This window comes from Protopterus annectens, chromosome 1.part2 (assembly GCF_019279795.1).
Source record: "Protopterus annectens isolate FY-2018-M chromosome 1.part2, PAN1.0, whole genome shotgun sequence".
NCBI lineage: Eukaryota > Metazoa > Chordata > Ceratodontiformes > Protopteridae > Protopterus > Protopterus annectens.
Window position 1 is genome coordinate 1,103,639,391 of NC_056727.1, and position 20,972 is coordinate 1,103,660,362.

Sequence of the window (20,972 nt, forward strand, 5' to 3'; positions counted from 1 at the left end):
GCAATCACCAAACAGCAGGCTGCATGCAATTACTGAATGGTGGGCAGCAATTGGTGCAGAGGCTGTCACATGCACAAGTGCAGATACCTAGAAAAGCAGGCTGTACCTGCAGTCCACGCATGCAATTATATCATTGCAGGTGCTGTGAGATAGAGAGTGAGAGAGAGAGAAAGAGAGAGAGAGAGAGACATGGACACAGACACAGACTGAGACAGAACAGAGTGAGAAACTGAGACAGAAAGTTAAATAGAGGGCGAAAACCCAAAACAAACCACCAATAAAAAAAAAAAAAAAACTACAAAACAGTAACACACGGAGCAGGGAAATACAAAGGTAAGGTATATAACTCACATGTATGTGTTAGCATGTTGTAGATTTTCCTGAAGAGTGCTCTACACACTGCAAATCATCCATGTGTGGCAGCAGTATGTATCTATCTGTATCTGCACATGTGCATAGGGCAAAGGACATACTGCAACTGTTAGTGAAGGGTGGACAGATATCTGTCAGTGAAGGTTGATATGTGCATATATCCATGTAGGTCGTAGTGTGTGGCTTAGAAAACAGCATGCAGTGCGCAGGAGTGGCCTTAGGTCAACTGGTTCCCTAGGCAAAAGGGCTCCACGGCGCCCCCTACCACACTTCCTGGTGCCCGCATCCTTGTCTTACTACACCACATAAATAGTGGAAAAGCACCCCTGCTAGAGCTTCACCTTAGGCGGCCGCCCAGTTGACCTATGCCTAAGGCCAGCTATGGTAGTGTTGATATATGTCATGTGGTGCTTAAATGCTGTGGGACAGATTTGTCAGATCTGCTGTGTTACAGCCAGTGAGGCCTGCTAATGTTACAAGGGCTGAGTACACCCACATGCATTCTGCACAACACTGTGCAATTTAATCACATACCTGTACATCCCACAACTGTCGCATAAGTGATATCCCCACCATGAAAGGTGGACTTTACATGTGCCTATATGTACATCCATGTGTACAGCAATGGATGTGTACATGTATGTATATAGATATGCATATATATATATATAATAGATATATATATATATAAATATATATATATATATATATATATATAAATATATATATATATATATATATATATATATATATATATATATATATGTATATATCTATATATATATGTATATATCTATATATATATATATATATATATATATATATATATATATATATATATATATATATATAGATAGATATTTATATATATATATATATATATATATATATATATATATATATATATATATATATATATATAGATATATATATATATATACATATAGAGTGAGAGAGAGAGACAGAGAGACACGGGGTCATATGTACCGCAACAGGTGTGTGGTGACCAAGGCATGGACTGTAGACAAGTGTTGATACTGCAGTGCCATTCCACCTTCCCAAAACAGTGTACCCATTAACTACCACATAGGTAGAAATCTACCTAACAGTGAAGGTGTAATAAGGGAACATGGGACACAGGTGGACAGTAGCCTCCGCTTTGATGAAGACAGTGCCACACTTCACCTGTAATCTGTCTGTGTGGTATGTGTCATGACAACAGGTGTGTCATCTATGGAAGTATAGGGTAGAGTTCCCCTCTACTCATCACAATGCCCTGTGTGGTATGTACTTCACATGACAACTACACCAGGTGAACAGGCCACAGACAGACCTCCCAGAGGGTAATACTGGCCGCAAACAGATGCCCTATGCAGACTGACTCACAAAACCACAACTACACTGTATTGCATACTGGCCACACAAAGGTGACCTCTGCTGGACATACAGAGGTATGTCACACCCATAGCTGGGTGACAACCACAATGGCAACATATCACAATCCCTCCGGGATAAACACTCTAGGGCCCTAAACCTTGTCAGCTCACTAAACGGCACATGCTGGAGGGATAGGTTCCCATCTCAGAGATATGCCATACACCAGAATAGACCACATAGCAATAGCAAACAAGGCTCCTCTGTAGCAGTTGTTATAAATACCCCTGATGATTGTGTGGGGGATTGGTAATACACCCCAGGAAACACCTCTGTGGTTCAGGTTGGCAGGGGCAAGTGAAATCAAAGTACATGTGTGTCAAAGGCCAGGGTAGCATATGGCTAGGCTGCCATAGGCCCTAGTGCCAATAGCATATTACCTACCTATGACACTATGCACTCACACATGTACTTAATGCAATAGCTGCTATGTGAGGTTGAATAAGTGTAACGCTGAATGTGTGCAAGGTCTGTGAAGGTGTGATAGCTTAGTGTGATGTTGTATCTGACATGGTAGTGCGTATCCTAGCTGTCAGGACAGCAACTGATGTGTAATGTACTGTTAGGCAGACATAGTAGTATGGCATATGATGTGACGTAGTTCTCCGTTGACGAATGTGGTGTCTCATTGTAGGCTAAAGCAATACATGTATGCTTAGTGAGTGGTACTGCTGGTGAATCCATCACCAATATGAACTGTAATTCTACCTGAAGCTGTAGGCCTAAACAGCACAGTATGGTGTCTGTTCACATTGCTTGGAAACACTGTCATGTGTGTTTCCTGTAGTCTCCACAGAGGACAGAGTGCAGGTATAAGGGTGTGTAAGTAGTGGCACACAGTACTGTATGTTATACACAGGTAATTCTCATCTGTGTTGGCATAGAGTGGTGCATTGTATGTTTGCCTGATTTGTGTGTGATTATACCTTTACAATGTCTGCAATCATATGTGTGTTACAGCGTAAACGTGTGTATCCAGCAACATATATAGTCTGTTACAGCAGTATGCCACCTATAGTAACAACTGGACACATCTGTTAGGCAGGGCTATGGCATCAATGACTAGGGTGGTTGATTGGTACTACTCTACCTGTACTTTACATCCATTGCAATGGATGACATCTCTGTTTGTGCATTAGTGTGATATCCACCCCTGTCTTGAGGTTGTGCAATGTGTCACAAACAGTGTGTCAGGTACTGTTGTACAGTGGTGTGATATTTAGAGTCTGCCAGGCAGTGTTAGTTAGTTGTGGCCTGAGAACCAATAAGTGGTATTGAACATGTGTCACATCTGACAGACAATAGGATGGTATATATGTCAGTAAAGTGATATCTGTGGGTAAAGGTGTAAAGTGTGTCACAGGACACACTCACACATATTGTTCATATCTTTTTCAGCCAGGTGGCCCACAAACGCAACCCAGCGTACACAGCAGATGAGGAAGAGGTGATACTCGACAGCCTATTGCAGCAGTACACAATGCTCTTCTCCAGAAGCAGCCAGCACCAGCAGGAGCAGACTGCACTGTGACAGGAACTTGTTCATCGGGTAAATGACATAGGCATGCATAACCGGACATATGAGCAGTTACGCCATCACTGCAGTGATTTAATTAGACAAGTCCGGCACCGTGCATCTGATATCCAAAGACAGCAGCTTGCCACAGGTGGTGGGGTGGCCATTCATCCCCCCCTCACCAGAGCGGAGGAGCTGCTCCTAAGCATGGTTGCTCCTGGACAACAGCTATATCAACCTCTGACATGTGTTGTAATGGAGGTCGGAGCCACTCAGCACATCCACCTGGAGCAAGCAGCTAACATGCCCTATCTGTAGACTACAGTTAACTGTATTGTTAGATTATGTGTACGTGAGATGTGTACTGTGTGTTTAGCAGTTCTGCTGCCTAGTGTTGTGCAATACGGATAGTTTGAATAATATCCCTACACCTGTGACTGTTGACTGCTGTTGTACTGCAGTTTAGCATACCCACTGTAGCAATGCCACAGTTGTGGCCACTGACGAACCCTCTCATATTCTTGTAGGTCCCTCCGGTGTGATGGCAGGGCAGCCGATCCATGCTGGTGAGTGTGTTATACCTGCAATGTTGGTAATGAAATATGCTTGTCATAGGTGAGGTGTAAGCCATGTACACGTAACACACCTATGCATAATGCATGCCGTGCATGTTTGCTATGAGACATTGCACAGCTCAGTAATGTCAGTACCTGCCTCAGTGACATGCAATACACAGAGCATGACAAACAGTTTTGGCAACACCATACTGCACATTGGATAGGCATAGTTGCAACACCTGTACACAACATAACACATTTATCACATGCAGTACACAAAGTCATGCTACATATGGCGTAACCACACACCCACTGTAAGGTCAAACTTCAGTATCCCACATGTCCTCCACACACACATGATGTACCTCAGGGGTAGAGGTCTATCATGGGGCTGTGCAACACTCTTCAACACATAACACAGTCATGTTAGGCAATGCTCCCTACTGGGCGCCTCATACACCCATGTACAAAGTGGCTGTGTAATAGTGAACCTATCCAAGGCACTGCAGTTCAGGTACAGCATGCTAGGTGGTGGTCTGTCATACAGTAGTAGCCATGGGTGACCACAAGATGCATGATGATGATGATGGCACATGGTACTACACCCCATCCAGTTACAGTGACCACAGTACTACTCATAGCAGTCTTTGCTGTGCACCTCATTGTTCTGTGTGTGCAAACATATGCACCTATACACACTATGCATAGCATGTTGTGTGTGTGCTTACATATGCTAGTATACACATTTTGCACATCAGTCGCCATCTGTACAAAGAGCCACATATATGTCCTGGAATGCTATTGGGTGTATAGGTCACATGACACGCATTGTTTATGTGTGGTGTTTAATGTTGCAGTTATGTAGCATGCCATGTCATGGCTGGCACTGACATATCTGCAATATGTCCCACACTCACCATAACCACTGTACAATGTCCATGTTGTGCATTGGGATTCCTTTACGTCTACATGCACCACTCATCCCATGCCTGTACATTGCATGCATTTGCCACACCTGTGCCCACTATTATGTGTTGTGGACACAGACACTGTCATCAGACATGGCAATCTATGTGTCACACGGATAACACATGCAGCCATGGTATGTATACCACTGAGTGATGGTGCACATGACATTGCAGAGCAGATAATACTTGCACAGCAATGTTGTGTCCATGTACACATTGTGTTCCAGGTTATAGCCAATCACTGAACAACTGCACACATGCATCAAAGCCATGTATAATGTCATTAGATAGGGCTGTCTACACTTGCACTGCATGGTGTTGAGCAGCACATGGTCTGCATGCTGACACATGTGTGGTGACTGTTTGCCTTGTGATACTGTCACCCACCATCACCCACTATTGTGTATGTGTTGGATTACTGGCGTGTGTATGTGTATATGCTGTGGTGAGCAGTGTATTTCTGTGCATGTGTGCATGTGTGCATGTGTTCATGTGTGTATGTGTGCATGTGTGTATGTGTTCATTTGTTCAGGTGTTCATGTGTGCATGTGTTCATGTGTGCATGTGTGCATATGTGCATGTGTGCATGTGTTCATGTGTGCATGTGTGCATGTGTGCTAACATCATGTACAGATTGTAAAGTGTGTTTCCTGTCTTCCTTCCAAAGGTGCTGAGTTAGGGGTGACTGAATGCAGCAAGGAACCTGATGTCACCGCCGCTAATAGTGGAGATGATGAGACATGTATTGTGGCACAGGAAGGTCTGACTGGGTCTGTCGTTGGTCCACCAATCGACAGTACACAGCAGTCAACCCCATCTATGCGCACACTCATACTGCCAATACATCCCTCATCACCAATGGCCATAGCTGAGGGACAGCATACAGTTGGCATTGACCAGGAGAGTGTGGTACCTATGGCACATTCATCCCCTCACAGCAGCCATAGCCGAAGTAACAGAACGGTACCACATAGGCGGATGTCCAGGGGTTCTCGAGGGAGCATCACTGGTCATATTGTCCCTGGCAGACATGCCCCCGGAGGTATTACTCCCTCCAGTATGTTCTGGGCTGTAATGCAGGCACAGGCATGTATGGAACGGTACACCTAACAGGGACTAAGGGCGCAGAGGTCCCATTACACTGCTATCAATGACAGCATCCGTGACCTTGCCGGAGCCATCCGGAATTACACCGAGGTCATTGATAGCTGTTGGAGGGAGACATTCAGATGTCCTCCACAATTTGTTAGCCATGAGCCAGGACCATGCAGGATGGATGAGAAGCCGACGCAGATGCATGCCAGCAACAGCATCAGCTGGCAGTCGTCGTGGACAGACCACGGATCACAGCCGCTCCCGTAGTGGCAATACCAGCCCCAGCAATGCTGGGGCTGGTCTGTACATTGACCATCCTACTAGACCACGTGCATGTGGTGCTGGCCAGTCCCAGCAGGGACATGGGTCCAGTCATCATACCTCTGCCTCTGATGATAGCACCCAGTCAGGGTTGGTACCCGATACTGCCCATAGTACCCCTGCTAGGCACAGGTACTGTTTCCCATGGCCGGAGACAGTGATCTGTACAGCCTAGCAGGTACAGTCTGTGGCTGTCCCACAACCGCCCTTACATGGCAGCCACATGGTGGAGTTGTGTGCATGCAGGCACACACACACACATTTACCATACAACTAGGGCTCACACATACACACACACATTACATCAACATTGGCCCATGCAGTACTGTTGTCCCTCACACACACACACACACACACACACACACACACACACACACACACACACACACACACACACACACACACACTCACAGACATGCCGATTGGATGGGTCAATGTCGGGCTCTGGCAAACCTACAACACACCCTGTGCATATGATGACACCTGTGCCACCTACTGTCATCTGTCACATTGATGCAGAAATAGGCTAACATGGTTCTGATGCACAGGGTGACATTATAGCAGTGTAGCAATAGTAGCAAGTTGCCAACAGGAAAGTGTACTGATATCCTTGTAGGTATATCTGAGCAGGCATTATGCATCACAGCTCTGATAGTCATTGTAGCATTGTTTACACCAGTGTTAGGTCTGAGTATGTATTGTCCACCCATGTGCCACTTGGCTGAAGTATACAGTGTTGCCAGCATGTGTTAGTGAGTGGACAGTACATGTGTGATGTGTGCATTACAAATTAGCGGGTGTACATCTGGGAACATGGTGTGTGCGCACTGTCTGCATGTACGTGCATAGTGGACACGTGGGATGTGCGACATACCCTGTTCTACACATTGTTAACATCTCATGGTATCTTTCAATGGCCAGTATGCATTCTACTACAGATATGTACTAACATGGGTACACATGTGTGTATGACATGGGTTGGCACTATGCTGTGGGTGATACCATTGATATCTGTCAATGATCTGCAGTCTGGTAGTATACACCAACTCAACAGCATGACTATAACCAATCATTAGATGATGTCCTGACAAATGACTCACAGTTGTAGGGAACTCAGTAACAGTTGGATCCTTCCAGTACTATACTATAACAGTAACCAGTGGTATTGACAGCCACATGTTCCTGGGACCACACCTGTGTGGCATATAGCCCTCTTAGGTACATGCAAACACCCTAGGGATATGTCCATCCACATCTGGAAATACATGCATTGGCCTACACTGCATTCCTCAGATGTGACACATATCCTACACAAGGGTATCATACAGGCAGATACCTGTTGTCCAATACATGCTGTATAGCAGTACGCCGTCTATGGCATAGTCATCCACATTTACTATACATACTATCCCGACAGTACCACATAGGTGGTAGCACTTAACATGTATGTTGGGTACCAATGTGTACAGACAGACACGTGTTATGTCATCTGTCCCTTGGTATCCACATATACATAGGTATTGTGGGGTCCCTCGGTGTTTCACATAACACATTAGGGGCCTGCATGCATATCCACAGGGCTGGTGCACACCTATAATGACTGTCCATTATTGCCAGTTGTTGTTTTGTATGAACATGTATGACATATACCCCAGCAATTACCCTCACACACAGTACTCTATAGTACGTGTCATGGGTGTGTGTGGCAGGGATGTCCTTGGCCACAGATCACTACATTGGCCAGTCTTGACGCATACATACATATGTGACCTATGATCTGAGAAGCAGCGGCACAATCTGTCGAAGGTTATAAATGTATTCATGTAGTATGCAGGCTTCACACTTATGTACTGATTGAGGTCACATGTACACAAATTTATTTGATATGCAGATACCCGATGTGTGCAATGCACATACTGTTTGAAACATATGTCATACCGTAGTAAAAGCAAAACCCACACTGCATTAACCATCTGTGGCACACACACAGCGTTTGCAGGACCCAAACCCCTACCTAACTATGTTACGATACTAGAGAGATACGTATTAACACAGTGCGCTATATGCAATACTGGGTGGCTTCTGTTCTCCTTGAATATTTATAGGATGCTGACATCATCAGACTTTCCAAAGAGGGATGTACCTCTTTTAATGTGTTTTCCCAGTCTCCAAAAAGGCTACTCCTCTCAAAGGAAATCACACACATACACACACACACATGGACTTGGCATTTGCAGGACTCAAACCCCTACCTAACTATGTTAGGATACTGGAGAGATATGCATTAACACGGCACGCTATATGCTTTACTGGATGGTTTCTGTTCTCCTGGTATATTTGTAGGATGATGACATCATCAGACTGGACATGGTAATATGTGTACACATTTTTATGCAATTCCAGGAATAATCCATGTAGGTCATCAGGTATCAACAGCTTGTACAGGACCCCGTGAGTCTCACTTTGTATGATCTATCTCTGGACACATTGCCATCCCTTCATATGTCAACACATATCTATGCACAGATTGTTGGTTTTGTGGATACGACATGTGTCTGTGATGTTGATGAAGAGCTGTTCAAAGTCTATGTGGGACATGTGTAGCTCTGTTCCGTGATGTATGTCCTGGGTGGCTGCCTTGCATGCTTGGGAACCATGATCTGCACATGAACATGCCACAGTTGGTAGGGTTGTGTGTTTGTCGGTTTCCAATAGCTCTGTTTATGACTTCTGCTATGATGCACTCCATGGCCTTGCAGATCAGACTTTATAGGCTTACTGGACTATACTTCCCATGGTGTGTTGTGCACCCACACATGTGGGGAGTGCCATATGTTGCTGTAACACATTCGATGGTTCCAGGTCCTGTGGAGTGGGTGAGGCTCAACAGACTGTTCAGGTGCAGGGCCTGTTTGTTCTGTAGTGCATGCATGACACATATTGGAAAACAATGTAATCCAATTGTTGCCATGCTTTTGGCTTTGGGGGGGAGATGTTCAGCCATTCTACACATGATATCTCCTGGTATGATGTCAGGGACTATCGTCAGTGGGGGGTGGGTATGTATACATGGGCCTGTCTGACAGGATGTCGGCAATGTCAGTAAGGTACAGTTGTCCCTGACTCAGCACATATATGCATTTACATTACTATTTATTACATAGCTGAAGGACATGTCATGTTTCTCAGTCTGGACTCCTTCTCAGCTACTCTTTATGAAACACTGACAAACCTGAGCACTAATCCCAGTTATACTCTTTTACACACTTAACACCCTACTGATTCTTTGTGATCAGGCTACAGAGTATGTCATCATAATACACTGGCATGTCCAGGGGTCGGTTTCATGTGTACTCTCCAGTCCAGCTAGTGAATATTGTGGTTATTACACAATCTTACATCTGCTTCATGTACACAGACAACCCTCTCCTCCTCACATCACACTCATATATATGTGGGAGATGTAACAATATTGACATACAGGAAGCTGAGTTCTCTCGACCCATGGCTGGCATAGTCTTTCAGGTGGTGAGGGTGGCCACACACACCACATATCAGTCTCAAATACACAGATAGTGACAGCAAACAAACCACATTATGACACATACACATATTCGGAGACTCTACATACACACTGCCTAAGCAGCAGAGACCTCAAGCAGACACACATACAACTGCTATTCCACTGCAATGCCCACATGTCACACAGTTCACAATGTCAGTGTGCCACACAGTCACTGCCCTTTGAGCTAAACAACACGCCTAATACACTTGTTATAGGTGACACTTAATGTCAAACACACTATCGTCCCACTCACCAGGCCAGACAGGGGAATAGTCACTTTGAGCTGTCTCTCAGGTGCCAGGATCCGCCACATAACACATGCACGCAGGTCACTCCAAAGCAAGTCCAGGACTGGCTCCATCATTGTCCATGCTGGTGCATACAACTTCAGACGTTCCTCCCTGGACCACATGACATGGAACATAGAAGAACTCTGTGATCATGTAGCCCAGTCCAGTATTACCCTGACCTTGTCTAGGTTCTTACACTCACCAAGTATGATGTCACAGTATACCAACAAACTGATCACGTTTAACAGTTGGCTAACATATTGGTGTTATTCAAAGGGGATACAGTGTCTGTCACCCTGGGGTGACATGCTCGACATGCCACGTAGCTTCCCTATGGACAGCTTGCACCTGTCACCCTTGGACTTTTGAATACTGGCTAGGGCACTTGCTGCCACCATACTTCCCTATTTAAGCAGGGCTCAAAAGACAGAACCACCTCCATACACATTACAGAGTACACGACACTGAGGGTAATGCTGCTCAACACCAGATTTCTTACCCTCAAATTGCGCCCACTCAGGAATCTCCTCAGTATGGAGGATAGCAATATCTGTGCACTAACAGACACATGGTTAAGGCTCCCACATGCACACCAGCACTACCAGGTTGTATTTCGTACCATGCTTTCTGACCATATAACTCGGAATGGCCAACACAAATAGGGGGAGTATCCATATACATCACAGATACACATACCTCCGGGTTGGTAGCACTGCACAATGCATCACGGACCATACATATGCACCTAACATTGTGCAAATCTGCCTTTTGGTTTGTTGCCTGCTACAGACCACACTCCCCAACACAGCAACCTCACTCAGCTTTCCTGGGAACATTGGACCATATGAAGGTCTCCCCAAACACCATTATATTGGGTGACGTCAAATACCCACACATTGACTGTAGATAGTACTCAGGCCCCAACACCCTTACCCAACAGTTGCTGCTATTTCTAAACTCATATGCTATGGCACAACTGGTCACCACACCCACAAGAGGGGACAACATATTGGACATGATCATCACCAACATGAGGACTATGTTCCACACCTGCGGTATACCCCTCATTGGTAAGGGCAGAACATACTTTATCTCACTGGACATCCATATTCCGTCCCGACACCCATCCTGGGTAATCTTGGTGAACTTCCCAAAAGCAAACGTCACACTCCTCCAAACCATGGTGGTATCCATCAGAGACCCTGGGTCAGTGGTAAGTATGGCTCAGACTGCTGAATCCTTTACATACACATTCTATGGACACCTAGTGGATCGCATGGATCGTTACTTCCAAAATAACAACTGGACTCACTCCTCCAATGGCAGTGGACTTGTCTGGTAGACCCCAGCCATTAATACGTTTTACAACAAATGGAGGAAGCTACTACATGATAGAGCACAATCCAAGACAGGGAAGGCATCTGTGATCTGTACTAGCGGACTGCTACAATCACTCGGGTATTTATGTCAGGCACGCTTCTAACAGACAATTGCATCAGACACGTCGGACACTCACAAGGCCTTCTTCAGTTGATTCAGGTACCTGGCTGGGCACTCACTGATATGCTGTGTGTTACTGCATACTGACTAAACATACCCTGAACCCACTGACATTGCCATCATCCTGGCAAACAGGTTCAGTGCAGATGTGACAACCCATCCCCAATAAGGTGGTACTGTCCATACCAACAGAGTGCAACCTCCTAGACATCACGAGTAAACAGGTGAGTGCTGCCCTCTCCACAGCAGACAACACAGCATCAATGGGACCAGATGGTGTCCCAGCCTGTGTCGTACACAGCCTTCATGACAGACGTAACACTCACATTACGTCACTGTTCGATATAAGAGTTACTGCAGGATATGTACCCATGGAATGGCGTACAGCAATAGTGGTCCCACTCCACTGAATACTGCCACAACAGACCACAGACAATATCGGCCTAAAAGGCTAACTAGCCTGTTCTGCAAAGCTATGGAGTGTATTGTAATGGGACTCATGCACATAGACATGGGAAACCTACAGACACCAAGTCCTATACATTAAAGCATTGTTGTGGGCAGATCTTGCCTGTTGGACCTGTTCATATTCTTTCAACAGTTACCAGGTCCATCAGTGTTGGGACGGTTGTCCACACAGCCTGCCTGGACCTTGCACAACCCTTCAACACAATACCCCACTTGGCCATTATGCATAGGCTCACCAGCATCAATATCGACAGATATATGACACAATGGATTGCTACCTGGAGCAGGGATAGCACCCACATGCTCAGTGTTGCAGGTGCCATGTCTGACTATACACCAGTTACACCTGGCATCCCACAAGGCTCAGTCCTGGGACCTCTCTTGTTCGGTATATATTTGTGTGATGTACAGGCTGTCACAGGAGGGATATGGCTGCCCATGTTCGCAGATGACTGCAAACTGGGTGCCATAATCAGCTCTCCTGCTGGCACATGCATACTCATACAGAGTCTCACAGAGATAGGTTGACTGGTGCCTGAGCCATGGCCCACGACTACATGCCATTAGTTGCATAGTCATCCTCTTTGAGGATGACAAGATGCCCACACATTACCACATAAGTTATAATCCATTATATACAGTAGTAGTTGTTTGGGTTTGGGGACACGACCTGTTCATACTCTCGCCTTTGACAATCCTATGCCATAGTGGTTAGACAGTACGTCTACATAGCCCACCATATCCCACATGGTTTCACATGTTGATCACGTGTGGTCATTGTGCCCCTATACTCTTCACGACCATGCTTGGTTACTATGCCACCTTTGGGATGTACCTTACCTGACACCTGCAGCAACTGTAATGGCCACAAATGTTACTCTTCGAGCAGATGTAGGGACTCACACAGATGCCCTGCACATTTCTGATACAGTAACTCCAGCTCTACTCAGTCACTTACCACCTACACGGATGTGTTGTGTGCCTGTAGTTGAAGGTGATATCTGACCCAGACTTACTGGACATGCTCCACCTCAGGATATCTGACTCCCTTGCTGCTACACACTCCTGGGACATATACCTCATCACTGATGTTATAAGGACATGCTGGGGGGACAGATTATTATCAGAAAGCCTCCACTCACTCTGGAGTGTAGTCCCAGTTTTGCATAGGCAGATCCACCCACTGACCACCTACAGGTGACATCTTGACAAGTGGATGGGTGATCGCATGTTTACCCATGGGATATCTTCTGGGTCCCTGCTAGACAGAGGCACAATACACTGAACGTAAATGGGCTATCTTGTGTGACCTACTATTCACAGGCACAGTGCTCTGATTTGACTGGGTTGCAGTAGCCAAACACACTCTGGCTATGCTTGTACATACCCTAGGGCAGATAGCCTAGTATCAAATTCTGAACCTATGATAATTTTCATGATGCACAATGTTTATTGCTGATGTTGTTTGCAGGTTTTTATCATCTTTGCTTTCACACTTTATATGAACCGCTTAGGTATCTGCAGAACATATTTGCTTATGGCAGGGTTCCACTATATTATATACGTGTCTGTTGTCATATAAGTGTGTGCACAGGGCAGATTGCTGTGTAGTGAGAGGTTCCTGGGTTAACACATGCAACTGCCTGCTATGTGTGGCCCAATGCTTTACCCCAACATGGCCTAAGTGTGTGAGCATGCCCAGTTCAGACTGTCAGTGTTCTGTTGCCTGACATTTGTCTCATGTATTCAAGTGTGTGAGCATGCCCAGTGTGACCTTTCAGTATGTTGCTGTCTGAGATCCACTACATTTGTTGATGTATGTCTACATGTCCATTATTAACATTTGTACTGTGTGTGTTGAAAGTCAGGTTCTATTCTTACTGCAGGACTCACCTTTGTCTCATAACTCGACAGGGATTATGATGTACCTGCAAGGTTTCTGTGAAATACTTTGCATAGACTTATCAACATTTCTTCATACAGGCTAACTGCTGCACTACTGTCATGGTTTAGTGGTTCCATACTATGACTATAGTGCACAGTATCCTGGGTTAGAGGCCCATTGCCACTTATATTTTCATACTGAGCAGACCAGACTGCGTAGGGGCCATTAGAGCAAATATGAGCATGTTGGCTTTTGTTCAGCTATACCCCTACCTAGACCCAGCTTGTCCAACATTGCTCAATATTAACCATCATTGCTGGACATTGGCCAGTGTTACTCTACATTGACCACATCTGTAGTAGTTGGTGTGTGCGATTTTGTTTACATTGACTTCATGATGATAAATGCTGTTTAGCACTGCTTTATATTGCTTAACACATGGCAATCATGCCTCAGGTGTTGATGCAGGGCTGCCTATGTCAGGTGCACATACTACACTCCCTATACATGTTTGAAAGCAGGTAGTGTCTACATAGGCATCCCTTTTACTATATGTGCGGGTCAGAGAGAGGTATCATTTCCAGAGTTCCTACTGAGCCAGTGTATGTGCTATGCGTTGCCTCTTTGCCAAGGCCAAAGCATACTGGGCATGCCTCCTTCTGCCTACTGGGGTAGGCTCAGGTTGTTCCTCCTCTGAGTCACGCTCTGCCTGTGATGGCCTTGGAAATGGTGGGGGGCTGTTTAGCCCAGGCCTATGCTGGTCCTGCTGCAGCTGTTTTCACAGGATCATATTATGTAGCATAGCACATACCATGACAATTTGGGTACATGTAGTTGGTGAGTACTGCAAGGCTCCACCAGATGTGTCCTGGCACCGGAACCGTGACTTGAGCAGCCCAAACACACGCTCAATTACATTTCATGTTTGTGCTTGTGCCTCATTATGGCATTCCTGTTCAGGTGTGTGTGCGTTTCTGATAGGTGTCATCAGCCACGGCTCCAGTGCATAGCCAGCATCCCCCACTAGGTGACCATGTGGGATGTCCCCACTGGCAAATGTCTGGTACAGCTGCATCAGATACCAGATATGGGAATCATGGTAGCTTCCAGGGCAGCCAGCACACACATTCAGTATTATGCCCTGGGAATTGCACAAGACCTCGCAGTTGATGGAGGGGAAGCCCTTGTGGTTGAAGTAGACCCTACCCTGCTCACCAGCTGGTGCTTTGATGCATATGTGCATGCAGTCTAGTGCACCAACTACCTCAGGGTATTCCACTATTTGCTGGAAGAGATGCATATTGCTGGCCAATACCTCATGGGAATTGGGGAAATATACATGATCACCGACATGTGCTGACATGGCATCCAGGAACTGGTGCAGTACCCTGGATGCTGATGCCTGTGATATCCCCACCATATCACCAGTTGGTCTCTGGAAGGTACCTGTTGCTAATATTCTTAGGCCAACACATACCTTAGTTTCCACTGAGATGGGATCCCCTCTGTTGGTCCTGTGTGTGAGGCGTGGCCTGCACAGCTCAACAATTTGCTGCAAGAGGTCTCTGTCCACTCTATAGTGCTCCACTATCTCCAGCTCATGTAGTCCCTGGTAGGTAATCCTGGGCCTGTACACTCTTCTCCGTCTCCTCACTGTGGGTTGTCCAGCAGCATTTGCATTATCACCACCCTCAGCATGTTGCATATGTCGCCTTATAACAGCAATGGCAGCCCCTAACATTTTTTGTCTCAGTGAAGCCTTTTCAGTTTTCACTTCTATTAGCTTACTGCAGTGTTGCAGTGTCTCTTGAGAGAAACATAATGGACTGTTGTTTGCAGAGTTTTAAGTGCTGGTCTGGGCTTGGCTAGTGTTCTGCCTGGGTAATTGCCTGATTCTGATTGTTTTCACCTGCTAGCTCTGCTATTACTCCCTGGTAACCTCCTCTATTTGGTGTGCTTCCTATTTCCTTATTGTTTCCTCAGGGGGGGAGCGCCGCGCACACAAGCGCAAACACGTGCACAGCAGCTAACACATGCTCACACATGCTTACATGGACTAAAGCTTGCATATTCTTCTTAAAATGCATGCACACCAGTGCAAACACCCTTACAACTGTTTACACAGCCTTACATATGCTTACTCAAGCCGACACACGCGCACACACGCTTACACACGCACACTGTCTTACTCGGGTTTACTGGCACGCACACACGCGCATACACGCTCAGCAAGAAACTTTGGTGTTATCCACGGCATACACCTTTGATTTCTTGACTTTACCTGGCCTACCTGTTGACACACCTCTTTCACCATTATGTAAATGTAGGCTGACACATGCGCTCTGCTCCAATGAGCTTCACTCCTTTCATACATACCCCCTCATGATGTCACCTATCTTCTACTCTGTTACTTCCCTTATCCTACTCCTACACTCCACTGACTGTGCTCATTTGCTATGTAAACTTGCAATTCACTATCCTAAGTCTCATTTGCACAGGATTGCCTACTAATGCTTAGTTACATCTCTTAGACTGAGCTTCCCCCCTTAGCAACCTCTACTCGGTGGTCATGTTGTCTTCAGCCTGCCATTCCCTTGCATTGTAAATTCATTTTAGCTATAAAATCCACATTTGTGGATCTTAATTTCTGCTTTTTAGAGTGCAGCCCGTTTGCGTGGCACTGTGCTATGGTTAAACCCTGGTGATCGGGATAAATTATTTTTAATTTGCATCACTTCCCATTGCCAATGGCCATATCTTTGGCCATTGGCATGCTTTCTCCTGTGAATGCATTCTTTTTTTTCCAGCTGACACGGCTCCGTTTTGCTATTTGCAGAACTGTACTCAGTTATCAACTGAGTACATTTCTGCAAATAACACTACTCCTACTCGGACAGGTTCGGGTTTCCTGGATCGCAAATTTACCTCATTTGCATGGCTTTCGCCTGCAATTGAGGTAATTTGCATATCCCAGCCCTGTCCGTGTAGGACTAGTTTGGAGAGCTCAGTTGCACGCCCCTACCGGCTGTTCCTGGATCGCTCGGTGGACATGTTGGCTGCATAGAGTCTTACTCTACTCTAAGACTCCGTGCAAGCCTTTGTGAATCTGGCCCAGAATCTTTAATATAAACATTACGTACTCTGCCTTTGCTGATGACTTAAATATATATTTTCAACTTCCCACCACTGATCTCCCAAAAATACTCAAAGTGATAGCTGAGTTCTCTGAAATCTCTAACTGTAAATTAAATTCAAATAAATCCCATCTATTTCCCTTGAATCTTATAGGTCATAAGGAATATTACTTTCCTGAGAGTGAGATCAAAATTACCCAATCTAATTAAAGGGGTTCTCTCTATGGTTCCCAAGCTGTGCAACTCTCATAGTTATCTTCCTATGAGCCTATCTAAGCTCTCAACAATTTCTATAGCTTCTCTCTAAGCTCTCAACAACTCCTACAGCTACCCTCATACAGCCCGACCTTGTAAATATTCTAAATAGAATTCTACTGTTGATGTGTGTACGTAAAGCATATTTATGTTTCCTTAAAAGGTTTCTATGTAAACTGTTTCCACACCTAACACATATCTGTTTTCCTCAAATGAAACTGTATGATTCCTACCTTCAAGCTTAATGAATTTGTTAACCTTGCATGATATTGAATGCATTTATGAGTAACTATTCTACATAATATTATCTTTAATATTAACTATCAGTTGTATCTAAATTGTATAATGCATCTTGGAGCTTTTCTCCCCGGGACTCCAATGAAAATCGGTCAATTCGATCCAATGGACTTCCCCAGTAATCAAACTGCAAATAAATAAATAAATATATAAATAACTACCAGTTAAAATACCTAGGAATACTATTTACCCCTGACTTTAAGGAAATCATAAAGAATAACTTACTATGCACATGGACTAACATTGAAAGTGATATTAATAGATGGAAGAATATTAATATGTCTTTACTTTCAAAAGCTAGTGTTGTCAAGATTAATCTATTGCCGAGAATACTCTTTCAATTAAATGCCACATTCTCAAATATTCCCCAAAAATTCTTTCTTAGAAAAAGCTATATCAAGATTCTTATGGTATCCCAAATCTACTAGAATTAAATATGATAAACTTGTACTTACCAAGGATAAGGGGGGATTCGGTTTTTCGGACTTCAAACTTTATTATAGTATAATTACTGCTTACAGACAATAGAGATAATAAACCATGACTCATACTTTAATACCTGGACACCTCAGTGGACTAAAATCTGGTTAGAACAACTTAAATCCCTTGAATATAACACAAAATCTCTTCCCTTTTTAAACCTAAATCAAAAAGCTTTATTCACAAAGAACTTACACCCACTAATTAAACATAAGATCCTAACTACTCAAAAGTTATTCAAATCAATACAAGTATTCAATGCTCTTCCTTTTACACAACTGCTCCACCTAAATCCTAACATACTTGTTGTCTTTCGGCTTTTCCTGGTTAGGGGTCACCACAGCGGAACTCCTGTCCGCTAATGATTGGCAGTAGATTTTGATGAACGCCGAGGTGCCAGCACGATGTTCCACCTTCGATGAAGGCACACCCATTTATGCATGTCTTTTGAATGCCCACCCAACCATGGGGAGGGCATGCAGACTCCACACAGAAGGCAGTCCCCGCACTCCAGCTGAGAATCGAACAGGAGAACCTCTTGCTGTGAGGCAACAATGCTATCGCTGCACCACCGTGGATGTACCTAAATCCTAACATACTAATAAATAATAAACCCCTAAGTCTAATGAACTATAAATTGAAAGAATCCAATATACTACAACTAAGAATGAATCTCAACCTCCCTAAGAAATATACTATCATTCTTAGCCAAATCCATTATCTTATAAATGCTAAATTTTAACAAACTAATGTTGACCTGTAGGACATTAACTTAGTAAGACTAATATTTAAAAAATCTTGTGACTAAAGGGAAAACAATCTCTAGGACATATAAGCTTGTAACAAGCATAAAATACCAGAATTGTCTATTATTTTCAACTTATTGGCAAGGGAAAAAAAACAATTACTTACCGAAGAAACCAAAAGACTGGACATTGAAAATACGGTCAAGTTTATTCCCTTTAAGAGGCTGCTATACACACAAATTATGATAAATAACAATGTTTATTTTACCCCATCAAAGTTAAATAAGTTCAATCCCAAATGTTCACCCATATGCCCACACTGTCCAAACCAAACAGCTGATATTCTCCATGTTATGTGGAACTGTAGCAAGGTACACAACCTATGGTGCTTTTTAAAAGCTAGATTAGAGAAGATGGGATATGAAAAAACAACCCTGTCATGGGAGACAACTATACTGCATGCCAACACAAATGAACTTCCAAAAATGTTAAAACATATCCTTATCACAATGTGTGCCCTTATCAAATTTTACATCACAAAAAATTGGACTGTCACATCTCCAATCACATGGGAAGACTTTAACAAACTAGCTATTAAATATATCTCATCTCACAAATTAGTTTATACAACAACAAAACAAAAACATTACTGTCAGAAATATTGGGGTTATCTATTAGATGTAATTCTCAAGAATTAAAGATAGACTTTACACTGACCTGCTAAGACAAGCCTATGTTTATCAAAGCTTGCAATATAACTAGCTTATCTCCTTTCCTGTCTATACATCTAAATACTTTCCCTAGTATACCTATCTTCATCAAGTGATTGAATTTATACCTTTATCTCTTTATAAACTATGCCCCTTATTCTATCTGTCATTTTTCAAATGGTGTTAAGAAGTATTTCTCTCCTTTGTTTGCTGATGTAGTGAATTATGTTGTACATAGTGTATATTTTTAGTATTTAGTTTATATTATTGTTTTTTATGTACTGTCGACATGTTTCTGATATGTTGTATTACTGTTATTACTAAAAAACTGAATAAAGAGTTTTTGGGGAAAAAAAAGGTAAAAAAAAATAGGTGGGGGTCTAGACAGTGGGCTACACTGCTGGTGAAGAGACTAAGGGCAAGGGGGATGTGGGACAAGTGAGTAAGGGCTTACATGAGGGGAAATAAGTCAGATCAGTTAGGCGAATTCTGCACAACAGAAAAGGGTAGTTCCAGGGGTTCGAGTGGACTTGTGACCTTTTGAGGAGGGTCTGGGAAACTTGAGTTAGAATTCTTCTATCAGAGTTGGTAAGTTGCTTACCTGGTTACAGCATTATCCCAAGAAGAATGTAGAGCAAGATTAATAGAAGGTTTTACATCAGTATGTTCTATTAGATTAACATTTGAATGATGTGATTAGGTCTGTAATAATCTGCAGTTGTTTAAAGGATGAAGTAATATTCCACAAGCATTATTTGAGAAGGAAATAAGAGCATGTACGTTGCTAGGTCATTTAACATTTCCCTTCTTCCCATTACCTGGGGTACCATGTTTGGGCCTAGACCCAAAGAAGTAGCCAGGAGTCATTAACTACATCTGATTTTCAGAGGGTCTTCTATGAATGATCCTATTGATAAGGGGGGTGTTCATGTATAGTGCAGCTGATATAAAGCTTGCTGACCCTTGGTCAGTGAAACTGGATATGGATTTGACTTTTCATTTACTGGCAATTATGAGAAAGGATTTGGCCCATGTTACTTATGCTTGTATAGGACAAATTGTATTTTGACAAGGCCATACCATTGGGTTGCACTATATTATGTGCAACTTTTGAGAAGTCCCATTCACCATTATATTGGATGTGGGACCAGATTTTGTCACGGCAGAAAGCAGTGTACCATTTGGATGATTTTTGATGATTAGTGAAGGACATGAAAGAGTGGGAGAAGGAACACAATTTTTTTTCAAAACTATGCAAAGAATTATCCATTTAACATGGAGAAAATAGGAGAGTCAAGTGAAAATCCTTGCATTTTTAGGTGATGAGATAGATGTGTACTTGGGCTTATTTCATTTACCTAAGGATAAGCTAGGTCAAC